The sequence below is a fragment of the Pteropus alecto genome, unplaced genomic scaffold, assembly GCF_000325575.1.
Source record: "Pteropus alecto unplaced genomic scaffold, ASM32557v1 scaffold78, whole genome shotgun sequence".
Lineage (NCBI taxonomy): Eukaryota > Metazoa > Chordata > Mammalia > Chiroptera > Pteropodidae > Pteropus > Pteropus alecto.
In genome coordinates, this window is record NW_006443124.1 from 1,189,588 (window position 1) to 1,201,811 (window position 12,224).

General features: G+C 41.3%; 1 protein-coding gene and 1 pseudogene across 2 annotated transcripts in view; both read right to left on the reverse strand.

Moving 5' to 3' along the window:
- Nucleotides 1–325, reverse strand: part of SH3RF2 (SH3 domain containing ring finger 2) — a 109,130-nt gene extending 108,805 nt beyond the window's left edge. The window contains exon 1 of one of the 2 annotated variants that reach the window (XM_006922968.3): nucleotides 125–325. The gene's annotated coding sequence lies outside the window, so the exon portion shown is untranslated. Of the gene's footprint in view, nucleotides 1–66 lie in introns of both variants that reach the window. The other variant, XM_015598207.2, reaches the window with a different exon arrangement.
- Nucleotides 326–8,970: 8,645 nt separating this feature from the next.
- Nucleotides 8,971–10,334, reverse strand: LOC102891734 (annotated as a pseudogene).
- Nucleotides 10,335–12,224: the final 1,890 nt, after the last annotated feature.

The following is a 12,224-nucleotide window of genomic DNA, read 5'->3' on the forward strand; positions in this document are numbered from 1 at the left end:
GGAGAGCGGGGCCCCACTAGGAAGCAAAGCAGACACGGCACACCAGGATGAGAGATGGCGCCTCACCTTCCTGAGACAACTCTCCAAAGATGTCAGCGCTGGGGACGTGTAAGGGGCCACTAACCTTGAGCTTGTAATCCCAGCTGAGTTCAGCTCAGCACAAGCCGCTGTTTGGCCAGGCTCCCTCCAACTTGCTTCCTTTTCGCCAAGAGCCTCGCTGCCGCCGCCGCTCAGAAAACTTTAACAACTCCAGTCTTACCCATTTCAAGGGATCGCCTTACCCAGCCCTGTTAACCCTTTCACCGCTGGGCGGCCACCAGCAGTTTTGAGTTCACTCTTTACTACGGAGCCTTCCTTTATGTAACAGATTATAAGGGGCAAAATATGTCAACCCCTAAGGCCAAGTATTTAATTTATAGGTTTACCTTTCTCATTTTCTCTCCCATCCAAGAAAATGAAACATGATCAGTTATAAACATGCAAAGGTGATTGTGTTTATTTTAAACCTTTATAAGGATTTCCTGAAAAGGTCAAAGATATTAATGGTAGCTAGGATAACAAAGATAAGCTGACCACCTAAAAGTACTGCTCCTTAAAAATCATAGTCAATCCTTGAATTTAGAGATTTGAGGGTGGACTTTAGGGATCTTTCTGTTCAATCTCTTTAAATTAAAGAAAAATAGTGTCATGGTACTACATACACATCTTTGAAAAATCAAAGCACAGAAGGGCTTTACAATAAGGAAAAACAATGGTCCTAGCTCTTCCCCTGCCCCCTATTCACTGGAGACTTTTCACAGCCCCAATAATACTTATATTTTACTTCTTGATTTATCAATAAAATATTTCATGTAAAGTTGCAAAGGTATTTAATAAAATAAATAATAATAATAATATTACTTAATACCAGAGTAGTCCTTATCTGTGCCAAGCACTATTCTAAATACTTTACCTCTATTAACTCATTTACTCCTTTTAGCAACCCCATGATACACTACTCTCTTCTTTACCTTCATTTCACAAAGGTGGAAACTGAGACACAGAGAGGTTAAATAATTCATCTCAGGAGTGACAGCTAGCAAGAGGCAGGTGGTCTGTGCTCTTAACTACCATGTCATATGGTGATACAGCTTTAAGGAGAGGAGAGATGGTTGAAGGGAGCTACACCTCATCTGAGATGGCAGGAAGTCAAAAGATAATGACCCACATTTACTAATCAACTTATTCTGCAGAAGAGGCAGCTGTGCCCAGAGATCAAGAGTTGCCCAGTGAGTTAAGGGCAGAACTGGGATTAGAAACCGAGCTTTCTTTTCTACTGTATCTTCCTTCTCAACATAAGGGCGACACTCCTTTATAATGCAGAAAGCACTTCGATACAGCTCCTTGGGCAAATCTTAAGAGGGGGAAAAAGAGGCTTGAGAACAGATTATGGTGGTTCACATGTTTTTCAAAGTTCTTCCATGTTAGTTCTGAAAAAGCAAACACACGTGATGCCCAAAACAAGGGAGAGCTTTAGGATGGAGCAAAGTCAACTTTCATCTGAGCACAGAGGCCTAATTTGGATATGTGTCAATTTCAGAGACGGTTTTTAACTTTTTATTATCAATCTGCCTTTTATGGAGGGTTTTTTGAGCTTCAACAACATCACATCCCATTCTGTTGCCTGTCTCTAATTAATTTCCACTTTTATAGAGTCCATGCTCATCAGGAAGCCCCTCGTAGTGTGAGGCCCTTGTTGTCTCTTACTCTGTTTCCCACTTGATAAAGCTGAGCTCTCTCCTTTGTGAGCTGCCCTGCATCCTCTCACCTTCTAGAAAGGTCTGTTCCAGTGCCGGAACTCCTGCTGTGGGGGTGGAGAACACGCTCCCTCTTTCTTGCTCTTGTTCTTAAACACTCTTTATCTCCCTTAGATGCCTAAATCCGCACCTCTATGCACATGCACACACATGCTTGCATGAGGACACGTATGTAATCTTAACAGTAACATTGATGGAGCACTTGCTGTGTGCCATGGACCAGTGCCAAGACTTTAAACACATGATCTCATTAAACCTTCCCAATGAGGTAGGTGCTGTAACTTTCCTAAGGTTACAAAGCTTACCATCTGAACCCAGGCTGGTATAATTCCAGGTCCTGTGTTCCTTACCATGATTGCTTCCCATGTTATAGAGTCACGTGCCTGTCATAAGTATATCCATATACCTATGTTGTATAAATCCACACACATTTATGTATATTGTCCATATTGCACACACCAGCTGATACCAGGACCAGCTCAAAACAAAATGATGAAGTCAAAAGAGCCCAAGCTCTCTGTAACCTGCTCAATCTCATGGCTCCTCCATGCTCCTGTCTGGACAGTGGTCTCAAAAAGCTTCAAACCCTCCCATTCCTAAGAAAACAAAATAAAACCCAGCTCTGTCCCAGGAAAGCAGGATAGAGTCAGTGGGCTGCTCTGCGCTAGCATATTTGGCAATTGAAGATGCAGCGGAACAGAATTGTGATGATGGACACTAGTGGAGGGCAGAGAAAGTTTACACTGAACAGGAGTGGTCTTTTAGCACTTCTCAAATCATACACCCTGTAGGTGGTCTCCATCGCCACCCACATATGAGGTTAGTCTTGGTGGAAATTCGAGGAGAAAATTTCTTTTGAAGTTTTTCAAGGAGGAGAGTTTTAAATGGAGATTTTACCCTGGCTTACCCAAATGCTACCTTGGCATCTAATGAGACGAACATCTAGTCCTCAAAAATAAACAAAAAGGTGACCTACACATACCTCCCCAGACTCAGGCCACCACCCCCGTGGCTCCCACCCCATCATACTCCTGTTTATATTTGTACTGTTATATAGTGATTATAGACTATACTCTTTTTAAATACCTGTGTGACATTTATGAGCTTCTGCTGCTTGTACTTACAAGTATCTCTTGATTTACGTAAAAAAGAAAAAAAGCAAAGCTGATCATATTGTTTTCCTTTTCAAAACCCTTTAGTAGTAGGTTCCCACTGACTGTAGGAAATATCCAAATCTTTTCCTTCAGGCCTGACATGATCTGGCTCCTGCTCACCTCTCCTGCTTCGACTTACCCACAACCTGATTTTGTGCCACAGAGTATTTGTTCATATTCTTCTTTCCATCTGCAACTCACTTTCTAGTTACACTCTTCCTCCTCCTCTATTCCTAATTACACCTCCACCTTTGCTTTTTTCACCCTCCTCTGTAAGTTTTAGCTTAAATGTCACTTCCTCAGGGAAGCCTTCCTTGATTCTCACTAGGTTTATGATCCTGCTCTTCTCTTTCACATCGTTTCAGAATTATAATTCAGTAATTATGTTATAATTATTTCATGCCTGATTCCCCCAAATATACTGTAAGCTCTAAAAGATCAAGGCAAAGCACTTACGTCATATCTAATATGGTAACTGCCATGTGGTTGATGCTTAATACATGATTTTAAATGGGTTTATGAATGAATTGTATTTTTAAGAAATTATTTCTGAGCAGATGTACATTAAACTGTTGATAATGACTTTAAACTGGACAGCTCCTTGGTGCCACTTTGAATGTTCTCGGCCCCATCTGTTACATAGGCTAAGAAGTTTTACTAGATTCAGGCAGATGTTACCTGGCAGTGTCTCTCCTTGGGACCCTGCCATAAACCTCTTGCCTCCTACCCCAGAGCTTCTCTGACAATGCAATGTGGGACACCCATGGGAACTTGCTCCACGCTCACATGTACAGGATCCAGAAGTGTGGACCATCTTTGACTAATGGGTAACAAATGCTTCCCCTTTTTAGCCTTTGAAGTAGACAATCCTGAGATTTCATAAGGTTAAGAAGGTTCTGTGGATGAGTACCATTCTTCCACTGGGTGCCTAATGCAATAATGCATCCTTGGATTGTCTCTCCCTCATTCCCTGTATCACTCCTCCATCCCTAACCCATGATCCCAAATAAACTACCTTCGAGTAAACAAGACTTAGTCTCAGGCTAAGATAATTTCATCCAAATTTAAAATTAAACCAAAAAACAAAAGTACAATTTTTGTCAATCATGTGTACTTATTTATTTTAGTTATAATTTCATCTGACTGGCTCTTAACGCTTTGGTGGTCTCCGTATCTTTGCCATAAAGTTAATCATTTATAAAACTACCCTTAAGTCCACCAAAGGGAGTTCAGGAAATCTTCCTATCTTATCTTAATGCTGTTGGCCATAGTCACATGCTTTTTTAAATGTTGAATTATTATTTTTTTGTTGCTGAAATAAATTCCTTTTAAAAGGAAACTCTAAAAATACTTCTGTAAATGGAAAACCAGTTTCATTTGCTACTATTTGAAGGTGAAAGTAAATGCACATTAAAACAATACAATGTCATTAAATTCCAGTTAAATGCTATTGCCTGCCTGAACTTGAGGCCTGAACAATTTGTTAGAAAGGGAGGATTAGCAAGTGTTGGAGAGGCATTAAAGACTAGGTCTAAACTGAAGCTTTCTTCTTGATATAATCAGAGGAGTGAAGGAAAAATGAGCAACTTTCTCTTTGTGTGGTTTGTGTTATTTATTTTGTGTCGGGGTACCCCAGGCTTTGGGAAACCATTCTGGTGTATCATAAAGAAACTGGGATGACTATGGAGAACCAAAAGGAGGGCAGAACTTACCCATTTTCTGTTCCATAAATGACCACTGCTGTATCTGGTGAGAAATGCAAGTCTTGCTTGCATTTTTTCCTCCTGATTTTCAATAAAAGACAGTAGTCTACTAAATATAGTTGTATTCCTTCTTCTACAGAAGATCAGAAGGGAGTTCAAAAGGCAGCCATGTGAGAGAAAGGAGGAAAGTAAGTAAAAATACATCTTACCAGTCTATTAATATTTAAAAAATAATTCAGCTGGTCAAATCCAAGTGAAGTTTGTAGTCTATTACATTGTCCCTAGTTTTTATAACCCAATGTTGTCATATGAGATGTTATCACTGGGGGGAATATTGGTAATAGGTGCCAGGGACTTCCTTGTACCAATTTTGCAACTTCTTGTGAGTCTATAATTATTTTGAAATAGAAAGTAAAAAAAATATAGATATATACAGCCAAAGCCTTACACATATGTCCCTACTCTTTGACCCTTAAATACCATGTCTAAAAAAAAAAAAAACACGTCTAGAAATTTATACTAATTAACAGATATATAGTCAAATTAAAAACATCCTCAATGTCCAACAATAGGGGAGTGGATAAATAAATGATTATATATATATATTTACTATTAAAATGATAGTGGAGATATTTAATGACATGAAGAACATTCACAATTAAGCCAATATAGAAACTTGCAAGCTGTATAAGCCCAGGTTATTTAGGAATGAATGATACATAGATATATAACATTGAGACTATAGAAGAATGTATGCCAAAATGTCTGGCCCCTGGACTTAATAGTTGATATTAATTTTTTCATTTTGCTCACATGTATTTGGAATTTTTCTACAAGGAATATGTCACTGGTGTAATAAATTTTCACAGATAATAAAAATAGCTTAAATCATTATAGATTTACTAAAACATTTACAATGGGGATGGGGCAGGTTAAATCCTATACACTAATAGCCTATGCATTACATTGATAAGACAGTCATTAAAAAGAAAACTAACTTGCAAAGCCCTGAAACTGCTGTAAGTACATGTTAATCCATAACAGATACTGTGCCTTCCAAAAGAAAAGGGCTGAGATCAGGCACTTTGCTCCTAACCGGTCTTTTTACTCTTTCTTTACCGTTTCCTTTCTGATGAAATCAGTACATATTTTGAATCAAAACCATGAGCAGGATACAACTTTAATTCTTATTAAACTCAGGGCAAGTCTGTGCAAAAGCTAAAAGTTTGCCTAGGCTATTGGGTAACCACAATCTTGTACTTTTGATCACAGATGGGAAAGTTGCAAAACTCAGTAATTCCCTAAATACCCTGATTAGTCCTAGATGTCTCTCTTCATAGGTAGGTCTTCTAGGATAATATCAAACAGGTGAGAAACAAAGGTCTTCCTTTTTTTTTTTTTAAGAATTAGAATTATTTTCCTAAAACTAATTGTAAATGACAGTTGTCAAGTCAATTAGACATTTTTGGGGGGCTCCGTAATGGTGCTTATTACATAGTAATTATATAATACTATATGTTATTTACTCTCTTGTCCTTATAAATTGTTTCCCTCTTCCACATAATCTCTGTTCCATGGTGCAGGAACCAGGTCTGTATTGTTCATTTGTGCCTGACATGAGTAAGTGCTTAATAAATATTTGCTTAGGTCTTCTAGGATAATATCAAACAGGTGAGAAACAAAGGTCTTCCTTTTTTTTTTTTTAAGAATTAGAATTATTTTCCTAAAACTAATTGTAAATGACAGTTGTCAAGTCAATTAAGACATTTTTGGGGGGCTCCGTAATGGTGCTTATTACATAGTAATTATATAATACTATATGTTATTTACTCTCTTGTCCTTATAAATTGTTTCCCTCTTCCACATAATCTCTGTTCCATGGTGCAGGAACCAGGTCTGTATTGTTCATTTGTGCCTGACATGAGTAAGTGCTTAATAAATATTTGCTAAATGATGAGGATGACTCATTTGTGTTTGGAATTCTTACTGAATTCCTGGGAAGAAAGCTTGAGACTTGGAGTCTGCAGACATCCTTTGGAAACTCGCCTCTACCACTAACAGCTCTGTGACCCTGGGTGTTCAAAAGCTCTAAGTCCCATCCATAAAAGCACTATCAGTAATATGTACTTCTTGCCTTGTCATAAGGAATAAACTTCCTAATATTTGTTGGCAGCACTTAGAACAGTGTCTGGCGCACAAAAGGTACTTGAAAAGTATTAGCTGGCAAGAGCATAAGTGTTTAAGGGCATAAGCTCTAAAGTCACAAGGCCTGTGCCATCTTATTAAAGAAGAGCATGACCCAGAGGAAGTTGATTAAACACTCTGTACTTGGTTTTCTCATCTGTAAAATGGGAATAATAACAGCACTTACTCCACAGGATTACTGTAAGCCTATGCTGAGATGATGTTTATAAAATGCTTCAAAGAGTGTGACACAGTAAATGCTCAGTAAAGGCTAGCCATTAACCTCTTACCAGGCCTCTTATTATCCATCATACTGTACCTAAAGTACAGTTTAGAACTGAGCCCAACTCCTGGCTTCTTTTCCTGAAGGGGTTGTTCATTCTGATTTGGCCATTTTATGACTGTCAGCTCACTGACTAGCTGCCCAAAGGCTGGTGTGGTGTTGGGTACTGCAACACCCCGTAGAACTTTAAGAGGGGGTGGGGTTAACTATTATGTCAGAAAAAGTAATAACAATACTTTTTTTGTGCCAGATTCTGTGCAAAGAACTATAACCCTATTATTACGCTCTTCTTAACAGATGAGAAAACAGGATTTGAGAGGTTATTGTTTTGCCCCAGCTAGTGCTTGGGGAAATCAGGACTTAGGCCCAGGCAATCTACACTCTTAATCTTCAAGTCATCCCATTTGTTGCATTTATCATATTAAAAAGAGGTTTTTTTCATCAATACCTTATTGCAATTTTGATCCCAAATTTTCATCTTTAGTTCCATTCAGTAGAGCTCAAACCTTGGAAACATAAGCAGGCTCCATATAGTAACATCAGGTTAATCTACAAGAAACAGAAAGGGAAATAAGCCTGAAACAAATGGAGGAGCATAAGGCGTACTTCTTTTTTAGATAATAAGAAATGCCATAAAACTAAATAAAGACTAGTCAATATATTTGGATAAAAATTATTTTGGTTTTTAGTAACAAATGGAAAACCCCGTAAATATAACCAGAATTAGCTCGTTTTGTTTTCATGCCCAATTTATGACTGTGAATTAACTTTTCATCTAGAATTCCAAAATGTATTTGTGCTTCTAGGTCTGGCTTTTCCATTTGCAATATTCTTTTTGTGACAATCAGCTCTGGGCAGACTAGGAGTATAGGAGTATGGTTGTTGATGGACAGTTCATCTCTCAATGCCCCTCTCCAACCTCAACCACTCCTTGCCCCTTGCTTGGGGCTAAAAATGGCTTGGATTCTAAACCAGCTTCAGCTTTATCTATTGGAATTTTAAATGTGTGGTCCCTTACATTCAATAATTTCACATTTAGAAGTTTATTTAAGAGAAATGCCCACAAATATATGCAAGGGCATTTACTGTTATATTGTTTATAATCGAAGATATATGGAATGAACCTAAATATTCATCAGGAAGGGACTGGTTATATACATACAATAATGTAATCACACAGAGAATACATAGGTAGAGAGAGTTATGTGTGTTGGCATAGTTATAATGGAAAAGAGAAGATTGTAGGCAGTGCTTATAATATATTATTATAGAAGGGTTTTTATAAGGATAGACATTAATGTTTGCAAACTCAAATGCATATGGGGGCCAGACTGGTTTTATAAATGCATCAGGAAGGGACTACGGCAACCTTGAGAGTACGCCCTATGTGAAAGCAACTGGCACCACTAAGATTTAGCTAATCATTGCTAATGGAGTGGCAGATGTTTGGATTTTCCAAGAAAAGCTGTAAATTATGGTACCTTTCATGTTATTTTGTGATAGTGTCTTTACTTCTCCACCACCTTCAAGTTCCATGAAAATATCTCAGTTATGTGAACCTTGGTTATTACTTTGTGTCAACTCATAGAAATCTTTAAAAAAATATATATCACATGTGGTCATCTGTGAACTGGATTTTTCTTGCAGGCTCACTGAATATTAATCTCTAAAATACTCTTAGCAATGGCTGTCTCTGGAGAATCATATTGCAGCCAGTATCAGAGTTAGCCCTTCTACTGTCTATACCGTACATTGGTTTATGTTTGAGGTTCTCTCCCTGCATACCACCCCCACCACCCCCCGAGATAGGAACTAGTTTATTGGTTGAGATGAGGTGAGAGGCAAGGGGCCTACACCCATGAGGAGACAGGGCAAGGTCCTCCCCAGTGACCTAGAAATCCATATCCTGGACTAGGTCTTGGAGGTAGGCCTTTTATTGGTCCAAGGTGAGGGAGAGTAGGTGGCTGTTGGAAAAGTGCAGGTCCCTGGTATTCTTCTATGAGGAGAAACCCCTCAATTGGGGCCATGTCTAGCAGGGCCCTGAGGCACATGGGAACAACCTTGACCATCATGAGACACTTGATCCATGGCTGGCCTGGGGCCACAACTCCACCACTAAGACTCAGAGGGTGTAGCATGGCAATTATGTGCTTTCTTTTATGAAGAGGATCAGATCTGCCACTAAGGGCCCTAGGTGGAACAGGCCTCCTTTCTTGTCCTTGGGGACCTCACCATCCAGCCCATAACCACTGTCAGGGAGGAGCTCCTCACCCACACTGGTACATGTGGCAGTGCCCCAATCTCTGGGCCCAGAGCTGCTGCCCCACCCTCCACAGAGATAGGCTGATACCGCCCGCTCCCCACCCATCCAGGCAGCTCAGCCCATGCTTACTAGCCTATCCCTGTCATGCCCCGGGATATTGTCCCGCCCCCTGATTCTGACCCCATCAGCCATAGGCCCCTCAGGCAGAAGACAGTCTGCTGGAAGACGTAGTGGCTCTGGTAGAAGGCAGTCATCCGAACTCCCACTCTGAGCAGGGGTAGCCACGATGCGAAAGCGGAGAGATTGAGAGTGTAAGGGGTCGCATCACCCCAGCCCCAGCCCTTCCCACGCCACAGCTGGGACTCACCTTCCCCTGACAACAACAGTCGCCTCAGTGGGTTTCCAGAGGGTTCCGAGTTTGGACAGGGAGCAGGGATGTCTAAATTGGGGCTCAGCAATAGCTGAGGGAGGTGCGTAGGGGCCATTCCCAGGCTCGAGGGGCTCCATCTGGGAATGGAGCCAAGACCATGTCACTCAAAACTCCAGAATGTTTTCCTGGGTATCAGAGGTACTGCTTCTGAAATTGATGTCTGGAGGGGTATCAGGAGCAGGAAAGTCCCAACTCCTGAAGTCACAAACTCGTAGACCTTTCGCCGGCTGTGGGGTTCCTTGCTCCCTTCAAGGTTACACACAACGCTTCCTTCCGGTTCAGAGCAGACCGGAAGTTCCTCTTCCGGGTCTGTGCGTCGGGCTCATCCTTTCAGGAGCGTAGGCACCGCTGGTCTCGGCCGTGGCCTGGACGAAGCCCCAGTCCTGTCGCGCGTCCCACCTCAGGCGTTGCTTCCAAGGGATGAGGAAGCGTATGCAGCTCTGGTCTGGCCAGGCAGCGGCCCCCAGCTGCCCTGAGTCCAGCTGCGTCACCAGCCAGGGTAGGTTCTGAGTCTTTGGGGTTCACGTGGTCCGATGTAGAGGATCGGGGCGTGCAGGCGGCTGGGGCCCACCCTGTCTGGCTTCCCGGTAACTCTTGAGCTCCGGCTGCATACCTCCCATCCTGTCAGCGGAGCTTTAGCGTGGTGGGGCTTTCTTTTCTACCTACCGCTTTTATAATAATAATAAAAAATATATATACATATACAAAACATACTTACACTGGCCTTATGCCAGGAAGGTCTGAACCAAAGTGAATTCTCAGACCATTTAGACTGGAACCAGTTTCGGGATTTTAGCCTACCTTCGGTTTTGTTACAGATCTCAAGAACCTTGAGTTTGGTGGACACCACTGGGCTCACCTAATGTTTTGCACTAGGGTGTGTGCAACTTTGAGATTTTTCTGACTGTGTTGGACCATTTGAGTCCCTGGGGTTGGAAGCAGCGTTTTAAAGATGTTGGAAGAGAGCAATCATATATCTCATTTCCATGGTGTACCCAGAGCTGGGAAAATGAATATCTATGGGATTATCATTCATTCATTCACTCATTTACTCAACAAAGATGTTTTGAGTAATTACCCTGTGCCTGGCCCAGTGTTGGGCCCTGATAACACTGATATACTTTGATTAAACTCCTGGCTTTGAAGGTGACACCAAAGTAAATAGACTATCACAAAATAGTGTGAAAAATAGTGTCATGAGAGTCAGCACATGGTGCTTTGGGAGACCCCACTGTAAGTCAGGGAAGACTTCCCTGAAGAGGTGGCATCTGGGCTGTGTTTTGAGGGATGAGCAGGAGTTAGCCTGGCAAAGAAATGGAGGGGGAATTCCAAGCTGAGAGACCCACAGGTGCAAAGGCATGAAGGCAGGAAAGGACCTAGGACTTTCTGGGAACTGCCTGTACTCTGCATAGCCTGAGTGCTGAGTGCATATGGCAGGGAGTGTCAGGCTTTGGGGACAGAGTGGGAGCAGCCACCTGATCACAAGTGCTTGACAAAGCAACCTGGGACACCTGAGCTCCATCCTGAAAGCATCTGAGGAAAAAATAAAAGCACCTGAGAGCCAACGACAGGTTTTAAGCTAGGGAGATTTGGGGGCTGTTTTACATATTTATGTCAACGAATATTTACATCCTGAGTTTCATTTTATGTCTCCTTAATACTATGAACAAAGGTGGGAAAATATTGTATTTTTAAGTGAAAAGAAGCAGCAACTTGTTAAAAAAAACCACAAAATGATGGTTGAGAAACTGTAGTTAATGTTAAAACAGATTTAAGTTTTATACCTTTCTGTGCTGCTTGATTTTAGACATTTCATGACATGTCATACACAGCCAGTAAGTTAATTAAGCCATCGACTTGAAAGGTTGCTGGTAAATTCCAAGCCAGTTTCGAGGGTGTGTATGTGTTCTGTGTGGGGAGTTGGTTGAAGGCATCCATAATATTATGATAATCCTCAATGGATATCGCTAGGGTTCCAACTGGCAATTCATCGTATTCCTGGCATCATTACCCACGAAAGGACCTCGCTTTCCCAAAAAGGGTGACTATTCAATTAATAGGAAGAGACTAAACATGTTCAATTTAGTAAGAACTTGACTTCCTCTGTCTCATAAGAGAAAAGAGAACAGTCCGTGGTTTTGAGAGGTAAGAAGGGTGGGGAGGGAGGAGCAGACTGGGCTGACAGGTGACGCTGTGAAAGCCCCACAATTGCTGTCGAGGTGGTTTTTCACCCCTGGAGCAGGGTGATGTAATTTGCTGCTGTGTATGCATTCATCCCTGGTTTTCTGGTCTTCTTGCCATGAGGACACGTGTATATGCTATGAGGAATTTAGAGACAGACGAAGCAGGATTCAGATTCTGCTCTGCAGTGTACTAGTTATGAGAGCCTGGAAAAGTTGCTTACCTTACCT